The 20,255-nt window shown below is 38.4% G+C and overlaps 2 long non-coding RNA genes across 2 annotated transcripts; one reads left to right on the top strand and one right to left on the bottom strand.

The window, feature by feature from the left end:
• The first annotated feature begins 5,269 nt into the window (after positions 1–5,269).
• Positions 5,270–11,152, top strand: LOC130597028 (uncharacterized). Its single transcript, XR_008971669.1, has 2 exons — positions 5,270–7,149; positions 10,990–11,152. It is a non-coding gene; the product is annotated as an uncharacterized LOC130597028 (long non-coding RNA).
• Positions 11,153–12,093: 941 nt separating this feature from the next.
• Positions 12,094–13,258, bottom strand: LOC130597027 (uncharacterized). The gene is made up of 2 exons (XR_008971668.1): positions 13,124–13,258; positions 12,094–12,202 (listed from the first exon to the last, which is right to left on the bottom strand). It is a non-coding gene; the product is annotated as an uncharacterized LOC130597027 (long non-coding RNA).
• Between the last annotated feature and the right edge of the window lie 6,997 nt (positions 13,259–20,255).

Here is a 20,255-nt window from a genome sequence, read left to right on the forward strand (position 1 = left end):
CCCATGAAGATTGTCTGAGGAATCATAGAATAGTTAGGGTTGGAAAGGACCTTAAGATCTAATTCCAGTCCCCCCGCCATGGGCAGGGACACCTCACACTAAACCATGTCACCCAAGGCTTTGTCCAGCCTGGCCTTGAACACCGCCAGGATGGAGCATTCACAGCTTCCCTGGGCAACCCATTCCAGTGCCTCACCCCCCTTACAGTAGAGAACTTCTTCCTTATATCCAATCTAAACTTCCCCTGTTTAAGTTTTAACCCGTTACCCCTTGTTCTATCAATACAGTCCCTAATGAAGAGTCCCTCCTCAGCATCCCTATAGGCCCCTTCAGATACCAGAAGGCTGCTATGAGGTCTCCACACAGCCTTCTCTTCTCCAGGCTGAACAGCCCCAACTTTCTCAGCCTGTCTTCATACAGGAGGTGCTCCAGTCCCCTGATCATCCTTGTGGCCCTCCTCTGGACTTGTTCCAACAGTTCCATGTGCTTTTTATGTTGAGGACACCAGAACTGCACACAGTACTCCAAGTGAGGTCTCATGAAAGCAGAGTAGAGGGGCAGGATCACCTCCTTTCACCTGCTGGTCACGCTTCTTTTGATGCAGCCCAGGATACGGTTGGCTTTCTGGGCTGCGAGTGCGCACTGAAGCTGGCTCATGTTCATTTTCTCATTGACCAACACCCCCAAGTCTTTCTCCACAGGGCTGCTCTGAATCTCTTCTCTGCCCAACCTGTAGCTGTGCTTGGGATTGCTCCAACCCAGGTGTAGGACCTTGGAGTTGTCATGGTTAAACTTCATAAGGCTGGCAATACTTCAAGTGTAGTATTTCAAACAGGAAATAAAGTTCCAGGGAATTTTTACTGCAGTTTCCTAGTGAATATCTCCCTGGGATTATGAAATACTTTTTTTTTTTTCACAAAAATCTGTCCAAGGATTCAGCTTTTCAATGGAAGATTTTATAATCAAAGGACTAGAACACCTGCTTTGGAGAAACAGTTCAAATCTGGTTTTTGGGTACTTGTAACGATCTGCTAGATACGATTTAATGCATTAAGCAACCTGCGTGGTGTATTATACCTGTCTTAGGGCTGAGGAGTTTCTATACAGGCAGAATGAGGCCTGTCTTTTCATAAATTAGCATGGTACTCAACACATTTCCTGCCAATTGTATTACAATTCTCTAGGGCCAGCAGGGACTTACACAAAGTGAAAGGTAAAAAGGACTCAACTAAAAGTTTAGTCAAAGCCCTAGAATATATGAACTGTTAGAGGCATCTAAAATAGCATTAGATTTCCCTCTGCTTTAGGCAAATGATATTCATATAATGGATATACTTGAAACTAAAGCTGTAATATGTACTTTCTCAGTAATACGCATGTTGGAGACCACAGAAAATATTAAGAGGTGTTATTTTTACCATGGGGGAGGAGGGGAGAGGGAAAGGGAGGTGACATCTGACTTTGTACTTTACTTTAGTATCCACTTTGTTTCTTGCTGAGTTGTCTCCCTTCTGCTTAGAAGTCTGCTTTAGCAGGTCATGACAATAGAAGTTGTGTTACAGCAAGATAACAAGTATATGCTTAAAGAACAGCATTGTCTTATTTGAGCAGGCATTGCCACATATTAAATACTGTAATAAACCCACTATATAAACCAAGAATATTGATAGTTACAGTATTAAAGACATCTTGTGTGGAACAATGACTGTCATGAAAATAAGAGTTTTGTGTGGGGAAGCTGTGAGATTGTATTATCTAAAAGTGAAGATCTATGTATCCCTTCTTTTCCGCTTGTTGTATGATAGATTTTTGTTTTGTGTTTTATTTCCTGCTTAACTGCTAGCTCAAAGTGTGTGTGTATTTCCAACAAAGAGAGATTTCCTTTCTGGTAGACATGCATGTTGAACCCTTAGCTTATAAATTGATACTCCAAAGAAAACATTTTCACCATAACTTCAATCTGCTGGCCCATCACTTTAGGGTAGGTTTCAATGATCTTAGCTTACTAGCCTTCTGCAACTTACAGATTAGAAGATCATGGTCTAGGCTTTCTTCAGGTTACACCATAACCTGAGATGTGGGGGGCTTTGTCTTCCCCGTGTGGAAAAGTGCTTTTTATTATATTGCATTGAGCTGATTTGAACAAAAATAAATGAAAAGGGTTTTTTTGATTTTTAGTTTGTTGCAACACACCAAAGAGACCTTTTATCTGCTTGCTTGTTAGCATTCACAGAAGATACTGGTTCTGTTTCTACTGCAGCTACTGTGATAAGTAGTCTGAAACAGGAGTCCTTGTCAACTGTTACCAACAAAGAAAACTCTGAAGTGCCAGTTTTTGGCTTTTAGAAAAATCCCAGTATTTCTTTGTAAAGCTACATATTTTAAAGACATCTGGTTGAAATCTACAGGACACCAATCCAAAAATATCCTTAATAATTATCAGAGGAGTCCTATCTCCAGATAGGACTGTGTGTGTGTGTATATAGCTATATATATGTACACATAGATATATATATGTGTGTTCTTAGTAAAGGCCCCAGCATCCCAGGGAAAAAGAAACCAAACAAAACAAAAACCTCATCTTATTTCTGCTCTGCTGTGTGCTCGCCGCAAGGATTTAAACGGGGGCAAAATCCTGATTCTCCCTATTTGTTATTGCCTGTATGTATTTGATGTGCCATTGCAACCCTTAATCTCTCTCATTAGATTAAAAGGCACAGAGTGAAATTCTGTCTCAATAAAATCATTAAGGTAAAACTCTCTCACTGAAATGAAGAGGTGGGTTTTATTATGAGCTGGGATGAACAAGGCTTTGTTACTGAGGTTTCTGGTTTGGACTGGAGAATTTCACTTTAGTTAGCCTGTTTAAACAGAAGATTAAGAACAGTATTAATGCCTATTACTATCTACATGAACAAATTCCTACTACCATAGAGATCTCTAATATAGCAGGTGTGATAAGGAAAGGATGGAAGTCTGAGTAGAACAAATTAAAACTCAGAATGTAGATGTGACTAGTGGAAATACGAGTTATTGAGCAAGTTGTGAAAGGCAGGCATTTTTTCATTGCCTGTAATCATAGGTCATTGGGAGTACTTAGAATCTGTAGTTCTGTCACAGAGACAGCACTTTTTGCTGACCTGTGGGCAGGCTGCAGTCTCCATGATTGTCACCTTGCTGCTACGACAGTTTCCCTCCCTGAAAGGGTAGAGAGTGAGCCTGGGGATGGCTACACAGAGGATGTGAAGGCAGTTAAGAAGTGGTGGCTACCTGGTACATGATCCAAAACATTCATTTTGACTCCAGGTTACTTGGGGAGGATCTTATGGCTCAGTTTTGCTGACTTTAATCCTACTTTGCCTAAAGCTGCATCTCTCAATAATGGTTTTAAATCTTGATGCTGTAACAACTAGATAAAAATCAGATAATTACAGTAAGTGATTTCCCTGATGGAATTAAAGTACATCATATGAGTAATGGTGTACATGGGTGGTGTATTTTTGTCCTGAATCTATTCAAAGTCATTCTCAGGCTAATGGAACTAATTTGAGCTGACATTGGTGATAGATGGTAATATAGTCTATTCTTACATAGAGACTGAATACAGAGCTCATTTGGAGACAGTATCTTGGAATTAATTTTTGAAGTTAAATGTTGTCAGTAAATTCGAATACTGTACTGGTGATACAGCAGATAGATCCAGATAAATTTCTAATATTCTATAATATGTATGAAATAAATTTATCCATTGAAAACTTTTTAATTCCAATGATATTCTAAAACATTATTCCCATACAGATCTAGTGAATTGAATAAAACCTGGTTGTCCTTTGAGGAAAACCAGAAGCCAAAAAATAGTCTCAAGGCTTATATTAGGAGGGTAAAAATAAAGCCCAATATGTCTTAGTCCTGAGATTATATTTTTGAATTGTTTGTATGCACTTGTTTTCTGGATATCAACTATTTCCCTTGGAAATGAGATCTCAGCACTTCATATTCTTTTGAGAGTGACATCTTTTGAACAGTCTACTCAAGTCAATCTTGTGTTGACTTCAGCAGTTTGGGATCTGGTCCATATCAAGCAGTTTCTAGGAACAGAGACATGAAAATATTAAATTTCATGCTATTATGGCTGTATGAAGGTCTCAATTTCCATCTACTCTTGAAAGAAATTGTATAAAATAAATATTCACTAACAGGGGAATGTACACAATTACCTACTGGGGGAATCAAACAACTGGATCTGATGTCATGTTCCAAGCTAATAGTTGAATGTCATTTATCTTTCTTACAGTTCTGTGAGGGAAATAAAATTGCATATGACTTTGTGCATTTTATGAGCAATGAGTGGCAAAGGCATAATTGGGATATCAGTTCACAGAGATTGCAGCTGAGTCCTGTGTACACATGCTCTAGCAAAGATACGTAGTTACAAGGAGTACAATAAAAATAGCTATTCAGAATGTGTCATGCTTACAAAGCCCTAATTAGTCAACACCTAGGTAATAATTTAATTAAATATAATTTTCAGTAATATAGATAATTAGTCTTCCAGTGACACTTTCAACATTTCTGCCCTTCCTCCTTATAAGGATTGAGACAAAGAAATGTAATATTTACCTGTGATTGTAGTACATATTAGACTTACTAGAATGGTTATATTCTGCTTAATATTGTTGGTATTTTTTTCCTGTATAAGTGTCATAAATAGATCATTTATTCAGGTCCCATCCCAAACCATGGAAATACTAATGAATGTGTATATTTATATCTTGAAATTGCTGTCAAGATCAAAGATGATGATCCTGAATTTTTTAAGTAGGTTGGTGCTTCTTAAAGCTACGATCCTCGTAGTTTGTCTCATCAATTGCTATGGTACAGGCAGGAAGAGTACGCATGTACTCTTCAGCAAGTCAGTCTGTGTCTTGGAAGAGATTATTTTGAGTATAGTAACTTTGCATGAACTATCTATAGACTAGCTCTTCAAGATCCTTCACAAGATATGCAAGTTATTTCTTGGTACATTAAAGAGATTAAATTGGATTACAATCAAAACAATAAATCTTTGTATTCTGAAACATGGAGTGAATGCAATTCTTAATAACCATGTGATGCTTTTGCTTCTTGTGTTCCAGTAATAATAGACATGATGTGAGTTACTAAACACTGAAGTTGTTAGCGTATAAACAATAAAAAGACATTAATGAGGCAAACCACTGAATTTTGTTTTTCAAGAGCATGTAATGCCTTATGTTTAGCATCTTACAGACTTGTGTCTACACAGTGATACTCATTTGCTGTCAAAACTTCTGATACAGAAGGGTTCACATTGTTTATTTTAAGAGTTTAACTCTCATTCTAAGCCAAAGAAGACAGAAGAGACTCATATTCTGAATTTTGACTCCTCCATAAGTACATATACATATGAAGCATGTAGGCTCCTAACTCATGTGGGTAAAGTCAGAAGCTTAAAATCATAGAATACCAGGTTGGAAGGGACCTCAGGGATCATCTGGTCCAACCTTTCTTGGCAAAGCATGACATAGACTAGGTGTCCCAGCACCCTGTCCAGACAAAACTGAAATGTGTCCAAACTATAAACCAAAAGTTAATATCCTTATAATTCACTTTTTATCACCATCCAGTTTATTGTGAAAAGTATGTGCTACCGCTGCAGAAACGTCAGTCAAACTCAGTTTAGCAAAGTGGTCATGGTACATCATGTGAGTAAAGTAGGGGGAACTGTGATTGCTAGGAGATGAAGCACCTCACAAGCTAGATTAGAAAAACCCTCCAGGCACACATTGATGGAGAAGAAGGTGAACAAGAGAAGAAACTGTACTTTTCCTATCCAGAGATCTTAGAAAGGGCAGGGAGCTCCAACAAGAAGTCCCAAGTTTGGTGTGTGTTTTCTACTGAGAACATGCAGTCTGTGGTGTGGCAAAAGAATGGTGCAGCCACAGGATGTAAGGCTCTGCACCAGGGAGTTTCATTGGTAAAATCTTAAACTGTGTAAGAAGCCACACAAAAGTCTAAAGTAGAAGAGTCTTCTTATCTGTGGCTAATCAATTATTGGAGCAATCAAGATGAGTACTTCTAGTAAAGCAAGTATTTTTTTTAGTCTTATCATGATTCCTGAATGTGTTCCTGAGTACTGCTGAAAGGAAGTACCCATTCACAGAGAAAGTATAAAAGTTCAAGATGTGCAGGAAACAAATGCCTTATATTCCCTACATACCACCTTATTTCTTAAGTTAAAACTCCTGTAGAGTAAAACCTAAAGTAGAACCCTGTCATCTGTGCTTGTTCTTTGAGTAGTCTTAATTCATTTCTGACAGAGTTGCTTTCAATGCTGCATTTGACCCCATTAAAGACAATTTATAGGGCTTTTGAAATATGAGGACAGTGTCTTCGGACTGCCTTCAAAGTACAAAAATTGTCATTCATCAGGCTTGTTCTGCCTTTCTCTGCTTTTATGTCCAGGAGAATTACGATCGTCACCTTGGACTGTCTTGATAGCATCTGAGGGAGGTACTGCCTTCATTTTACTAGCAAGGATTATTATGAACAGCACAACTAGAGAAATATATGCTAAGTACATTGCTTAATTATACATAATAATTCTATAAAATGACTGAGCATCTTTCAGTGCATGGAAGTTAAATATAGACCTTAATGAGGCAAGCCAGGAACTAAAGGTGACATCGGGCAGGAGCAATGACACCACCCACCAATTGCCATCCCACAGCACCTGAACAAGAAAAGCTGAGCAGGGCCAGCAGTGATAACGGTTCAGTTAACAGCCTGGTAACTAGAAATCAGGTCTATAGTAACAAGGCGGGTTGAAAGTCCAAGCAAGGCAGCGAGGCAAGGACATGATCTGCAAGGTTGAAAGCCAACCCACCAAATCTCTTATGCAAGAACTAAGGAAGAAGCAAGGGCAGAGACCTGAGCCAGTGTCCAGCTCCTTGTTGGGGAGGCGGGGAAGGAGCTACAAAAGCCACAGGTGAAGATTTTCTCACCACCTCTTGCCTGTTTTCACAAAAGCTATAGCATATTGGTGCCTGCCTTGGATTCTGATAGCTAAAGACTAAGGAGAGATGTGGAAGAGATTGCAAAAGAGTTGTGGAGGAAGGTGGATACAGGCTGGTAAGAGCTACTGCATCTGGTCTAAGTGTGTTGGTGTGTTTGGTGCCCTGAAGTGGGTACACTGTTAAAGTCAGAAGTTAAGGTAAGAAGGCTGATATCTGGCGTCAAAGCAGCTAGCAGCTGGAAAAAAATTGCTAAAATGAAAAATAAATTCATGTTTAACACAGAATAAGGAGACATACTATTGTATTTTTTAAGGAGTAATGAAAAAAATTTTCTTTGCAGTAGCCAAGAAGAGTTTTCATGCATGCAAGTATGTGATTGGCATCCCATAAGGGCTGTATCCTATAGTTAGGCTCTTGGAGTAAGAAAGATTTCTACTATTTCACCATTAATAAATGTAAAGACTAAGAACAGACCTGCCTTGGCTAATTTTAACAGTCTGAATGAAACCTACTGGTTTTCCTGATTTTGTTGTTGTGACTCCAGAACCCTCGGAAAGGCAAGCAAGACTGATCTTAACAATTTGCAAAGGCAAGCCTCCATGTAATTTTTGCAAAGGTCAGATGATTCAAGAATTTGATGCAAAGTGCAGCTGTGATCTGTGTGAAGACAAGGCCTTGAACTTGTAAAGGCTTAATTCTCACACAGCTGTTGACTTCAAAGAGTTAACTGCTATTGCCTGTAATATCGTTTTTATCTGTGGCCTTCCTTTCCAGTGATTTTCCATTTACGCTGGAGATTATCTCAATGCACTATGTAAGCTTCAAATCAAGAGATTAATCACTTCATCAGCCTTCATTTTTGGAGGATTGTTTTCAAATTAAGACAGACCTTATATTATTTTAACCTTGTTACTGTTTGCATGTGTAGGGAAACAGCTTGATAGCACTGATCTTCAAGTTTATATAAGCATGAACTGTCCCAGATATCACAAGAAAAATGTTTCAAATGTTATCTATCGTGTAGGATCTTGAGTTCTAAAAATACATATGTAGCACTTGGGTTTGTTTTTTAGGTGTCATTGAGGTAAGATGACACATGAACTATCACTGCAGCTGAATTATACTTCAGCTTGCCTATTCAAATTGATCTATAGTCACTGATATAGGATTGGTAATTGGTGTTGTCAGACTACTCATAGTCTGAAAGCAGAGTTGGTAGCCTAGGGGAAAATCTACTGGAAGCGTACTTACTACTTGTGCTCTGTGGGCATTAGTTTTAAAGCACGTGTTACGAAGTGTTTGAGATGCACATGTATGACATGTTTGGCTGTCATTTACTCTGATATTCTTCTGAGCCAGGAATTCTTAGCTTAGACAGACTGAATATGGGTGAGAACTAAAAGTCTGAGGCAAGATCTCTTTGGGAGCGATCCTACCAAGCTAGGGGAACTAACAGATAAGTGTGGAAGGGATAATAGCTCCCCCTGCAATTTTGGATACTTGCCTGTCCTTTGTAACTCACATCTTGCAAGTTTTTTTGCTCGTTGGTGCTAGATAAATGTACAAAATTGTGTTTATGGACAGTTTTTGTTATCAGTGTGCAGTGAAGAAGTAACAGCTTGGTCTTTCAGATGCAGGCTTTGCAGCTAAAATCTCCTCTAGTCTCAAACTGAAGCTTTGTTACCAGAGCACAGTGTTACAGAAGTTATAGTTCAAAACTATTTGTGATACTGAATGGCTCCCAGAGGAAAGGGAACTTCCAGCTCACAAACCAGATACGTGTCACAGTTTCATTTTCTGTTCTTGGTGGCTGTATACTTTTTTTTTTCATGCAGTCACTGAAAAGTATTTTGGAATGTGGTAAAACTCACAGCTTTGTAAACAGGCAGTACCTAAATTGTGATGAACAGAATCAGGTAGTTGAAGTTGATGCAGCTGAAAAGTAATCTGGTAAAAGAATAATTCTATTTTAGCCACATCAAATAACCACATCGTTAGCTATGGAGAAGTAGACAATCTCTTAACTCTAGGAGTGGGGTGGATGTAGACTGGGTTATGTTTCTATGCACAACCCTTCCCATTGCAAATGGCCACCACTGAAAAGATGCTAAATTTAAAGTACAGCTAACTAGCTGTTATTCTACTGTTCCCTCTCTGATGAGAATAAACATGTGGGAATGTCTGGTATCTCTTTGAGATAATATACTACCCAATATTAAGAAGCCCTTTACTTTTGATTCAGTATCAAAGAGGACAAAGTTATCAAATTTCTTGTGATTTTAACTAAGCTTGTTGATTTTTTTTGATTGACATTTCCTGTCCCCATTACTTACATCTAAAGGCTGTTTCAGAACCTTCATATGTGATTAGAAATTTCCAACCAGAGCTCCAGTATGAGTTTATGCCTATTTTGTGCACACAATATCGTGTTTTAGCCTAAACAGACCTTTTCACTTTAGGATACATCTGTCCAGATAGTTTTGTAGTGGGTGATTCTGTCCACCCACAGCTTTTCTTGTACTAGATGGAACTAGCCAAGCTCCAGACTTCTCTTACAATAGAACGGGGGTCTCCATTTACCTAATCATGTTGCTATCCTTTATCCATATCTCTTTTGTTTTTTAATAGGCAGGGACAGAATTGCGCACAGTACTTTTGATAAGGCCTCAGCAGTGCTTTGTACTATAACCCCCTACTTCTGTATCCCATGCATCTCTGTATTTGTAGGTTGTCCCTGCTAGGACTATCTCACCTGATACATCCTGTAATTCCTTTTGCCTTTTGACAAGCATATTACATTTGTATGTCAGGCAAGTTTATAAAAACAGAACAATGCCCTGTCAGGGTGCAGATATAAAAACAGAGATGTAGAAAATAAAATCTAGTCTATGTATGTTCCACACATGTGGCATCAGTTGATACACAGCTGTGCTTGTGTACAAAGAAACCCCTGAGAATTATGCCAAGCCCTCCGAGGACCCAGATTTCCTCAGCAGTCTGTGAAGGGCTGGGGAGCTCATTAAGGTAGCAGAAAGGCTCAGTGGCAGAACTCCCTTTTTCTCTCAGATCTCCACGCCAACGTGCAGCAGCATGTGTTCTGAATACTGAATGTAGAAATAGGTTCTAATTATAACGGAGCACAAACCTGAGAAATTAAAAATGTACTAAATGTGGCTGCATTAATGTTTTAACAGACTTTTGAGTATATACACAATGCAGTACATTGTTGTCACTATGATTTTCTGCCTCTGTGTTTACAGGCCCTGTACATATTCTAATATTCCCTGAAAATATGCAGAGTGCAATAATAAACAATGTTTGGAAGAAAGAAATCCCTCACGACTTTTGCCAATTTAATTTATACTCTACAAGAATAAGATTTAATTACCCTTATCTTAATTGTCCTTAATGTGGTATGCACAGTAACTGCAGGTATTATCAGCCATAAAATTATTCAGCCACAAAATTTACCTAAACTGCCCAAAGCACTATTTTCCGTACACCTATATCAGTTAGAAACGCTTTTATTTAATTTATTCTAAATTCATTGGGCATAATTTTTATTAGATGAATTCCTTGTTTTGCTGATAAGAGACATAAAAGTCATTATTATTTTGTGGAAAAGGTTTCCATAGTCTATGGCTGTGGAAACAGCTTATTTTTTAAATGCCTGTACTGCTTTCACTCACCTTGTGTCCATGCAGAAACATCTTTTGTTCATAAAACTGGAATTAACTTCAGGGTTTTGAAAAACTGGGTCGAACATATAGAACAGTTTTAGCTGCTGCTTGAACTTTGAGCCTAAGCTTTTCTATCATGCAGTTTTTCTATTATCCCCTCCCCCTTTTTTTTCCCCCTAAAATTGTGTTTCCAGACACAGTATTCAAAAAACCCAAGCCCTGTACTAATTGCATTCCATGTTCTATGCTTTTTCTGATCTTGTTTACACTTTCAGCAACTGCATCAAAAGCGTGCTTTGTTCCTGTATTTGTGTTCTTCTCTGTGATCCTTCCCATATGAAATTCAGATTTTGCCAGACTCTTTTGGCCAGGTAAAACCTCTTACTTGTGAGCTTTTCTTTCCAAGAGAAGCCTCATGTTATTTTTTTTAATTTTTTTTTTCAATGAAATATATCTAGTGAATTAAAAGGATCAGATTTGAACAGCTGAGGAAAGAATGCTGAAAAAAAACACAAATATGAAAAAGAGGAAGTTGAAATACATCAGAGAAGAGCAGAAACCCAGAGTATTTCTGGAAGCAATTAAAGAGTTTGCTTTATGAAAAGTAAAGCAAGGGAGATGTTATTGTAAGAAAAAATATTTTCTGCCAGAGGTTTGGTTTCTGGCATCAACTTTTATGTACACACACAACTAAGGAGAACTTTTCTTGGTGGAAAAGTTTTCCTCCTTGGTGGAGGCAGAAAGTGAACTACAAACAAGCTATGACCTTAAATTCATCAAAAGGATTTTAAAGGTGAGTTTTTTCCTTTTTTTTTTCTTTTTCTTTTTTTTTTTTTTTTTTTGTTTGTTTTGGAGATTCTGAAGGTTCAAACATCTGGGTTTATTCTACTTTCTTTTCTTTATCGCCGGTCTGCATGTGGTACTGGCTTGTAAGGTATGGTTTGGTTGAGGCTGTGGCAGAGCTGGTTTGGGAACACTTTAGGGATCACACAGAAGTTGACCTTGAGACAGCGATCTTATGCAACTTAGCAAAAGTAACACAATGATTTATTGAACTAGAAGTGACTTTCACAGAAAAGCTATCTTATGAATTCCATTTGTCCACTGCTACAAATTTATGAGTGGTATCACAGGTGTTTTTATAAATACATAATCCTGGGCAATCAATCTATGTAATTGTAGTATAGGTCAATCTACCTTTCAAACATTCCTTCAGTATTTTGGCTTTTGTATACTTTTGGTTTTTTAGCACTTCCAGCTTCCTGTTCCCAGAGACATTCGGAAACAAGTAGTTGTAAAGGTAAGCAGAGAGCTCAGTGTTCAGTGAGTAAGGTTTTGGAAATGTTTTTGTAGTTTACTCATCATGAAAAGACGAGTGACAGCTTTTAGCATGGTTTTTAGTGATACATTTGATTACATTATCAATAACTGCATAGTAATGGCTTCCCACTGTTTCTTTCCAATGTAGGTAGTTGCTGGTGGTGCTTTCTGGTGAAAGAAGAGGAAAGATGGTTATCAGGAAAAGCTATTAGAATGTAAACCAAGAGAAACTCAAAAAATCTCTCCTTTTTTTGCATTACAATGCTACTTGTTTCAGACATTCAGAAAAGCTGCTGACTGACTGCTTTGCTTACTCTAAGCATTCCTTTAGTTCTGTAGATTAAATAAATACATTGTTGCAAAGCCTGGGAAAGTGATTCTTTTTCTTTTTTTCTTTTTCTGTTTTTTTTTTTTTAATAATTACAGAAGAGGGAGTTGGATTAGAACTAGTCATTCCCCTGAGAAGTTACACCTCCAGAATAATCTTGCAATGTAAAAAGAAACAAAAACAAAACAAAACAAAAAAAAACCCAACAAATCCAGAATGAGTGATAATTAACAGAGCTAGTTGACATGCTGTTCTTTAAAAGTTAAAAGACGTACGTCAGTTGGAGACAGGATATCAAATATCAGTAGGAGAGCAGCAGGAAACTTTTCCAGTGGATGAAAGGGATAAAAAGAAGAAAAACAAGCCCTGGTTGTGCTAACAGCTGACTAGGCTCCTGACATACTCGAAGCACAGACGATTGTAACAAATACCAGAGAAAACAGTATCTTCTAAACAAAAATGCTGCTCACTTTGAAACTTTAAAGTTAAGATAAAATTGTGAATTGCAGACTAACATTGAGGCAGTGGATACGTGGATCACAGTGAAAGGAAATATTGCAACCTGCTTGCAAAAGATTTTCTGCTGTACGCTGGGTGAACCTCAGTCCTCAGGGACTGTGGGCTGAGAAGGCTAGCTGACATAGAAATGCAAAATTCCAGGGTTCCACAAGAACCAGAGGCATTATTCCTGTGGAGGGTGGGGTGAAGCTGGAATGAATATTCTTTCCTTTTCACATGTTAAAAGCTTTGTGGAAACAAACCTGAAACTGGTGCATCTTCAAGTGTAAAGCCTGTTGCACAAGCCAAACCATCTTACAGAAAACATGAGAAAAATGAAATTTAGGAAAGCTCCTAGCAAGACATGATGCTCCTGTAGTAGCAGCTCTTATGACCTTCTTGCTTCCTGCTTGTGGTCAAAGCCAGCAGGAGCCAGGGAAGCAATTCTCCCCTGCAGTCCTCTGTGCTTCTGTGATTGTTGAGCCCTAAAACCCTATGGAGGGAAAGACAGAGATTTTGGCAAAGTCTGGCCCTTTCCCCTTCATATATTTGCTATCTTATTATATTGTATTTATTTTTTACCATATTATCATTTTACCTTTCAATGGGAATGCGTAACTTTATTATCCTGAAACTTGAAATGTAATTTAATTAATGTTCCAAGCTCTCCCTTAACAGAAATATAAATGAAGTGACTAATTCAGCAATTTCCCATGCTTAGCAACAGTTGCAAACAGAGAAGTCTGTAAAAGATATTTCCAGCCTATGATTAAATATCAGGTTGTTCTGAGCTGTTCTTTTATGCCTACTGCACTTCTTTGGCAAGTCCCCTAAATTCAATGCCTCAGGAGTAAATAAAATCTGTAGGATAAATAATGAAATAAACCACACTGAAAACAGTAAAATCTGTAGGACTTTCAAAAGCAACCCGAGACGGTGACCTACAGCTTGTAGGTTCAAGAACGGAAATTCGAGCCTGTCCCTCTGAAAGTCAGATTTTGCTTCTCCACAACCCCCTTCAGAGCAGGTTCCAGGATGGAACTAAAGGGGGTGCAACCAGGCCCTGGGCACACTTACAGACTTTCATGGCCTACCTGCACGCCTGCCTTCATGGCCTGCCTGCCCTGCTCCTTGGTGGGGATGGTGGGATAAGCCTTGCCTGCCTGCCACCCCATGGGAACACACAGAGCCCCCAGCCCCCAGGGCACTGCACCCCAAAAGGTGGATGGAATTTGCACCCTTGCTGGGTGAGGGGTGATGGCAGTGAGGGAGCAGCACTCTGCTCTGAACTTTAATCCAAGCACATGTGACTGTATGGACGTACACAGCCTGTCTCACTTCATTTGGCTCCTAATGAAGTAAATGGTGGTGGTTTTCCTGGTGACGGCAATGGAAGCTGAACAGGCTGCTCAAAGGTCTGCTCCTCTGGCATGACTTATTTAAACCAGGCTGGTACACAACAAAAGGAGGAGACCACAAGGAAACAGTAATTGGCTAGAAACCAGAAAAACCCAAAAGGCAATGAAAAAAAACAAAACAACCCACCCCCCAGACAAAACCGCCTAAAGAAAAACAACAAAAGCAGCAACAGGCAAAAAGCAGCATGTCTATTATAAAACAAAAAGGATTGCTTTGGAAAAAGAAAATGGCTGCAGAGTCATGGACTAGTTTGGGGTGCAATTGCTTGTTCCTTGGACAAAATGCATCTCCTTCATTAAGCAGCTAAATACTCACCCTCCACCAGCCAGAAAGGACCAAAGCATGAGAACACTACATGAGAAACAAGGCAGGGGGATCAAAAGAAATTAAAAAGAGGCAAAGTCTGAGCAGAGGGTACTAAACTAGGTTATGGTAGTCAATTTAATCCAGAGAAACTAGGATTACATACCTTTCAAAAGTGAAGGGACTTCTCCCTTCTACCCATCTGAGAAGTGGATAATATAGAGACAAAACCCAAACAAGCTACTTCATCAGCAGCAACAGAACAGGTAAAAGTTTAGCTTGACTATCCTTTCTTTCAGAGAGAAAGAATAGTGATTCTTTCCATCTGTTCAGTAATTCCCAGTTACAGGATTTAAAACTATCTTTGGTATTAAAGTCCCAGTGAAAATTTAAAGTTGCTCCTCCTCAAGTTAAGGGAGGACAGACACAAAATCTGGTCACATTAACCTTAATTCTGTGGGAAATAGGCTATAAACAAAGATGGAGATAAAGCTTAGTAAGGCTTAAGGAAAAGATGCACACAGGGGCACCAAAAGAGCATCCAGCTTGTAGTCTACTGGGCACACAGACCTTAGTCCACAAACTCAAATACTTACGAAAAGGATGCAGTAGTATTGCCCAGAGGCCTCCTAGTTATCTATAAACTTGATGTGAAGGAACTGGATATAAGCATGAGAAAGCAGCATCATTTCTGCATAACATCTATGTTTTTTCAGTCCTTGACTTCTTGAGACTACCAGGAAAGTTGTTTGGAACGGTGATTTTGTGAGGTAGCCACTTGAGTGATTTTTTCTCTCATTGACACAGAAATAAAACAATTTCCTGTTCTCTCCCTTTACCTTCTCCCCTTCATCTCCCCTCTTCACCACCCTTCTTTGCCTTTCTTTCTTCTTTATTATTGAGTCAGGTAGAATGTGAATTGGCAATCATTTATGTGTGATACCCATACTCTCAGTCTCTCAAAATAATTCTGTGCACGTTTTTCAATTGTTTTAATTTAGTTAAGATAAATCCTCTCCCTCTTTTTATGCTATAATGTTGATTAGAGGTTTTGCTAGAGACTATAGAATGGCATTCTGATAGTACCTTAAAAACAGGAAAACAGTATTCTAGGCTTCTTTTACAAGCTTGCAGAACATTTAAGTACCTGTTTGTTATTGTCTTTGTTCACAGAGGGTGTGTCAAATTGCTGAGATTTATGACTTCTCTTCATAGGAGGATGTTTGATTAGTCAATAAAATGTTAGAAAGCCTTAAATTTCCAAGGGACACAAAAGCCATTTAACAGTTCCTCTTATATTGCTGCAGGTGAATTTATTCTTGCATGCAAGGCACCCTGAAACTGCCTAAGTAGACTCTCTTTGGGTAGTTATACAGATGTGTATTTGTTGTCCTTGAGGAAAAACTCCAGGATATGTTAACCACTGGACCTGTGTACAGTTCAAGTTTAGTCAAGGATTAGTCAACTTTTAATTACTCTTCATATTTTAAAATACAGATACATCTATTAAAATGAATGCAGACGCTGACCTTAATTATGTTTTTTTTGCTGCTTTATTTAACCTGAATTTTTTGAGCAGTGTAATTAGTACTAATACTTTATCCATTCTTTCTTTACACCCAGTGGCTATAATGTTTTGTAAATAGCCCTAAACAAATGTACAGTTTAGCCCTACCAGCATGGAGAATTTGCAGAATTCCTTGCTGAGCTGCTCATTCTGATTTAGCACCTGCTTAAGCATAAGCATGATTTTGGTCCTACTGACTTAAGCAGGTTTTAATCAGGTTTTGTCTCTCCACTGCACTGAGATTAATTAACATGCATATAGATTAATTAACATGCATGTTTAGGCATTTTTTTTAGTTTGCTTATGCTTCCTGCAGGACATGTAACTGGATAACTACCCATGGCATTTGAGCCTGCAGTTCATGGACTCTGAGCCAGACACAGCACAGAGGAAAGATACCTGTGCTTTCATCTGATGTGGCCTTGGAGGTAACCAAGCCTGGCGGGACAGAAGTCCAGGCTTCCACTAGAAACTTCTGAGGTTTACAAGTGAAATCCTGAAAAGTTGAAAGAGCTGGAAACCACGAAGCTATTTTTACATGTAAGCACATCTGTTAACACACCACATTAGGCACTGCACCACTCCAATGCTGGAAAAAATAGGGGTTAGATAGTCAGGAACTAGGTTATCACATGGAATGTTTCAAATAAGTGTCACTAATTGGCAGCCTACTAGAAAATTAAGCCATAAAACTGCAATGAGCGTTGAAGCTTCTACTCTGCTATCGTATGTAGCTTTCAAAATATTCTTGAGAAAGCTAAAACCTATTATTCTTGCAAGCAACTTGCACAAGAGAAGGGTTTTTACCATTTCAACAACATACCCAGCAGTATCCATCTTGGAGAAATTTGTAAGCTGTCAAGATTTTTATAAAATGATCTATTTCAAGCTAGTCTTCACCAAGATTAAAATGAAATCTGTTTATAGAGTACAATAAACACATGACAGATCTATCAACTTTCTGTGTCGAGAGTTGTTGCTGGTAAATCAATATGGATGCTAGGGCACCAGACACTTTAAAAATCGATGTAATAAATAAATAAAGAGTTGAATTACAGTTTAACACTGTGTGTACAGAGATGTGATTCATCTTGAGACAAATAGTACATGCTGGATAATCAACACAGATGACATTCTTTAAAAGCACTGAAGAAAGCTTGTGATCAAAGGATTGGACTGGAAGTAAAAAATTATTTCCAGGCCTGCTACTGACTGCTCTAATAGCAGATTTAACCTTCTGATGACTCAGTTTTTGGATTTGTGACATTAGAACAATAGAAAGTATTTTGAAACTCTCTGCTAAGGAAAATGTTATTAAAATTAATTATGGCTATAAGATATACACTTCCCATTTATAATCACATTTATGCAATGAGTTCCTCTGAAGCAATTACTGAATTACTGGGTTTGGAAAGCAGCCAGGAGAACTGCACCTGGGAAGTTAAAACTGGTTCTGAGCCTGATGTTGCTCTTTCCTTTATGCTTTCTTTTTTTCTTTTTTTTTTTTTTAATGAGCTTGAAAAGCATCCAGCACTGACCTAAAGGCAAGAAAAATGTAGGAATAAATGAAATGGCACAACCTGGTTTCTGATTAGCACAAGAAGGAAAAGAGAATGGCAGAGCAGTGAGGATAAGCAGGTCAAACAGGCTGCATAGTCAGTATACAAGCCTGGGAGAGATCTAAAGCACCCTGTTTTCTTCAGTTCAGTGTGCACATCTACTGTCAGCCTTAGAATAATTTTAATTTAGTATGGTGTACCTAAAAAATATCAAACATTAAGAGAAAACACATTCTTTTTATTCCTGGGTCCTTACTTGGAGTAACATCAGGTCTTTCTAAGAACAAGTCTATTTGTAGCCTGTGAACAATAAAAATTCCCAGTGCATCATGCAGACAAGCAAAAAGGATGTGTCTTTATACCATGATCACAAAGATGATGGTGCTACTGCCTACATGTTATTGGTTCTTTCATCTATTTGATAAATATTTAATTGTCAGAAGTTCAGTTTCCTTCATTCCCAAATAATCCAAGCACCACAACTGCTCCAACTTCCCCCCTTTATGTTTAAAATATACTCACACCCACCTTCTGGAAATTTAGTCAGATTTGGGTAAATTAAGTTAGCAAGGCTTGCCAGAGTTAACAACCAAAAGCTTCTAGTAGGAGTATTATGTTCAGCATCAGCTTTCAACCAGTTCTTGCTGAAATTAGCACACAAAAGCTGAAGCATTCAACATTTGGTATTTTATTTCAACAAGAATGTCACTTTGCCCTTTAATCCACAAGTAAGTCTTAGTTTATCATCTACCAAACTGCCTGTGCAGAAGTAGAGTGTACCATGTATCACATGCTTGATCAGATAGAGTGGTATCATGCTACTGTGGTAGTTCTAACTTACAGGACTGAACAATGTATAAAGGTGAGTGTACGTAAAGAATTTTTTTTTCCCAAACAAAAAGGGAGCTTAACTTTCCTTACTTTTAAAGAAGAAAAAGTACAGTGGGCTAATGGAAGAAATGGGTAGGTCTGATGAGGTGAGATGGAGAAAGAAGATTTTAAGAGAGTGGTAAGTGTATTTAAAAGACAGATACAAAAATCACAGGAAAGAGGGTTATTAAATTTTAAACAGTTGTTTTTTTGTTTTTTTTTTTTTTTTTTTTCCCAGGGAACAGAATTAAACAAAGGCAAGCTAAAAGCATATTGCCACTAGAAATATACTCAACCTTTAGATCTGGAAATTTATGACATTTGAAATTTGATTCAGATCTGTGTATTCTTACCCTTTTAATCCTTTAATTAATTAATTTAGAGTAACATACCCTAGTAACACCAACCCTTAAACACTGCATTTTCACTTAAAATGAAACAGAAGGAAATTTTGGTTATTGAACTCTCACAAAGGTAAGATTCCTGGCTCTGAAGATTTTAACCAGTAGGTCTGAACTGAAGTTTAGATGGAAGTGGACACTAAAGTTAATGATCATGAGGAATCACAGCAAATTAAAAAAAAAAAAAAAAGGAAGAAAATTAGTTGCAAAATAATTGAGAGAATATTCCAAATGTGTAATCATATCTGAGAAAAAAGGCATACAGGTGGGTGAATAAAGAAATATTTGGTTAAGGTGAGGTGTTCAACAAGAACAATAGGAATAGAAGTGATGATGCACTTAAATAGTGAGGTCCTGCAAAACCTTTCAGTGAGAAGATGACAATGATTCTTGGTGAAAGACAAGACATTCACAAGTAGACGGTAGTGGGTGACACAATGGAAGGGTTACTATAGCACTGCACATCTGAAGAGGAACTCTTGTCAGGTAAATGAGACCTAAAGCTGTAGAACTAGCTGGCTCCCTCATGGCATTGCTCATTTTGAGAGTAAATTACTCCCCTTTCCCCTGAACTGGGTCTATTTAAAGTAACAACTCTTCAGGGAAGAGACGAGCCACTATTCTGCTTGTGTAGCTCTTGTGTCTTAGCCTATCTTAATAAACTTGCTTTACAACAGAGGAACTTCTTGAGATTTCAGTATTTCCTATGTGGGAAGATCACAGAATGTGACGGGAGGCAGGTACTTGTAGGAATATTAAGGGCAGCATTAAAATATTTCTAAAAGAGGGAACATTTGTTCTTTTTTTTTAAAAAAAAAAAATTTTCTTCTTGATTGGTAAAATGCTGTGGTATAGTCTGGGCTCTTTTTTTCCCGAAAACAACTTCAAGGCAGGGAGTTTTTCAGCATAAAACGAAGAGTTTAACTGTTCTGTACCGCTCATGAAAAAGACAATCTTGACGAAGCCGCTTAGATCAGGGCGGGCGGTGGAGTGAGCCTTTCGCAGTGCCCTGAGGTACCACAAACAGTACCAAACGGCAACCGGCTGGAACTGGAGCAAGGTATGCACCCTGCAGAGGGGCGGGGGAAACAACGACGGCTGGCACAGAAATTAAAGACAAAAATTAACCGCAGCAGATAACTCAAAGCCTGATTACAATCAGTCGCTCTCCCGGTGATTGACTGGGCGGTGCCGGCCGCATTCCTTCACGCCCAGCAAACCTGGGGGCCGCTCCCCCTCCAACACTACACGGGAGCTTTCATCAACCCCCTCCACA

This window comes from Pezoporus wallicus, unplaced genomic scaffold (assembly GCF_028554395.1).
Source record: "Pezoporus wallicus isolate ANWC-B61680 ecotype Strahan unplaced genomic scaffold, APGP_CSIRO_Pwel_v1 contig_6789, whole genome shotgun sequence".
NCBI lineage: Eukaryota > Metazoa > Chordata > Aves > Psittaciformes > Psittacidae > Pezoporus > Pezoporus wallicus.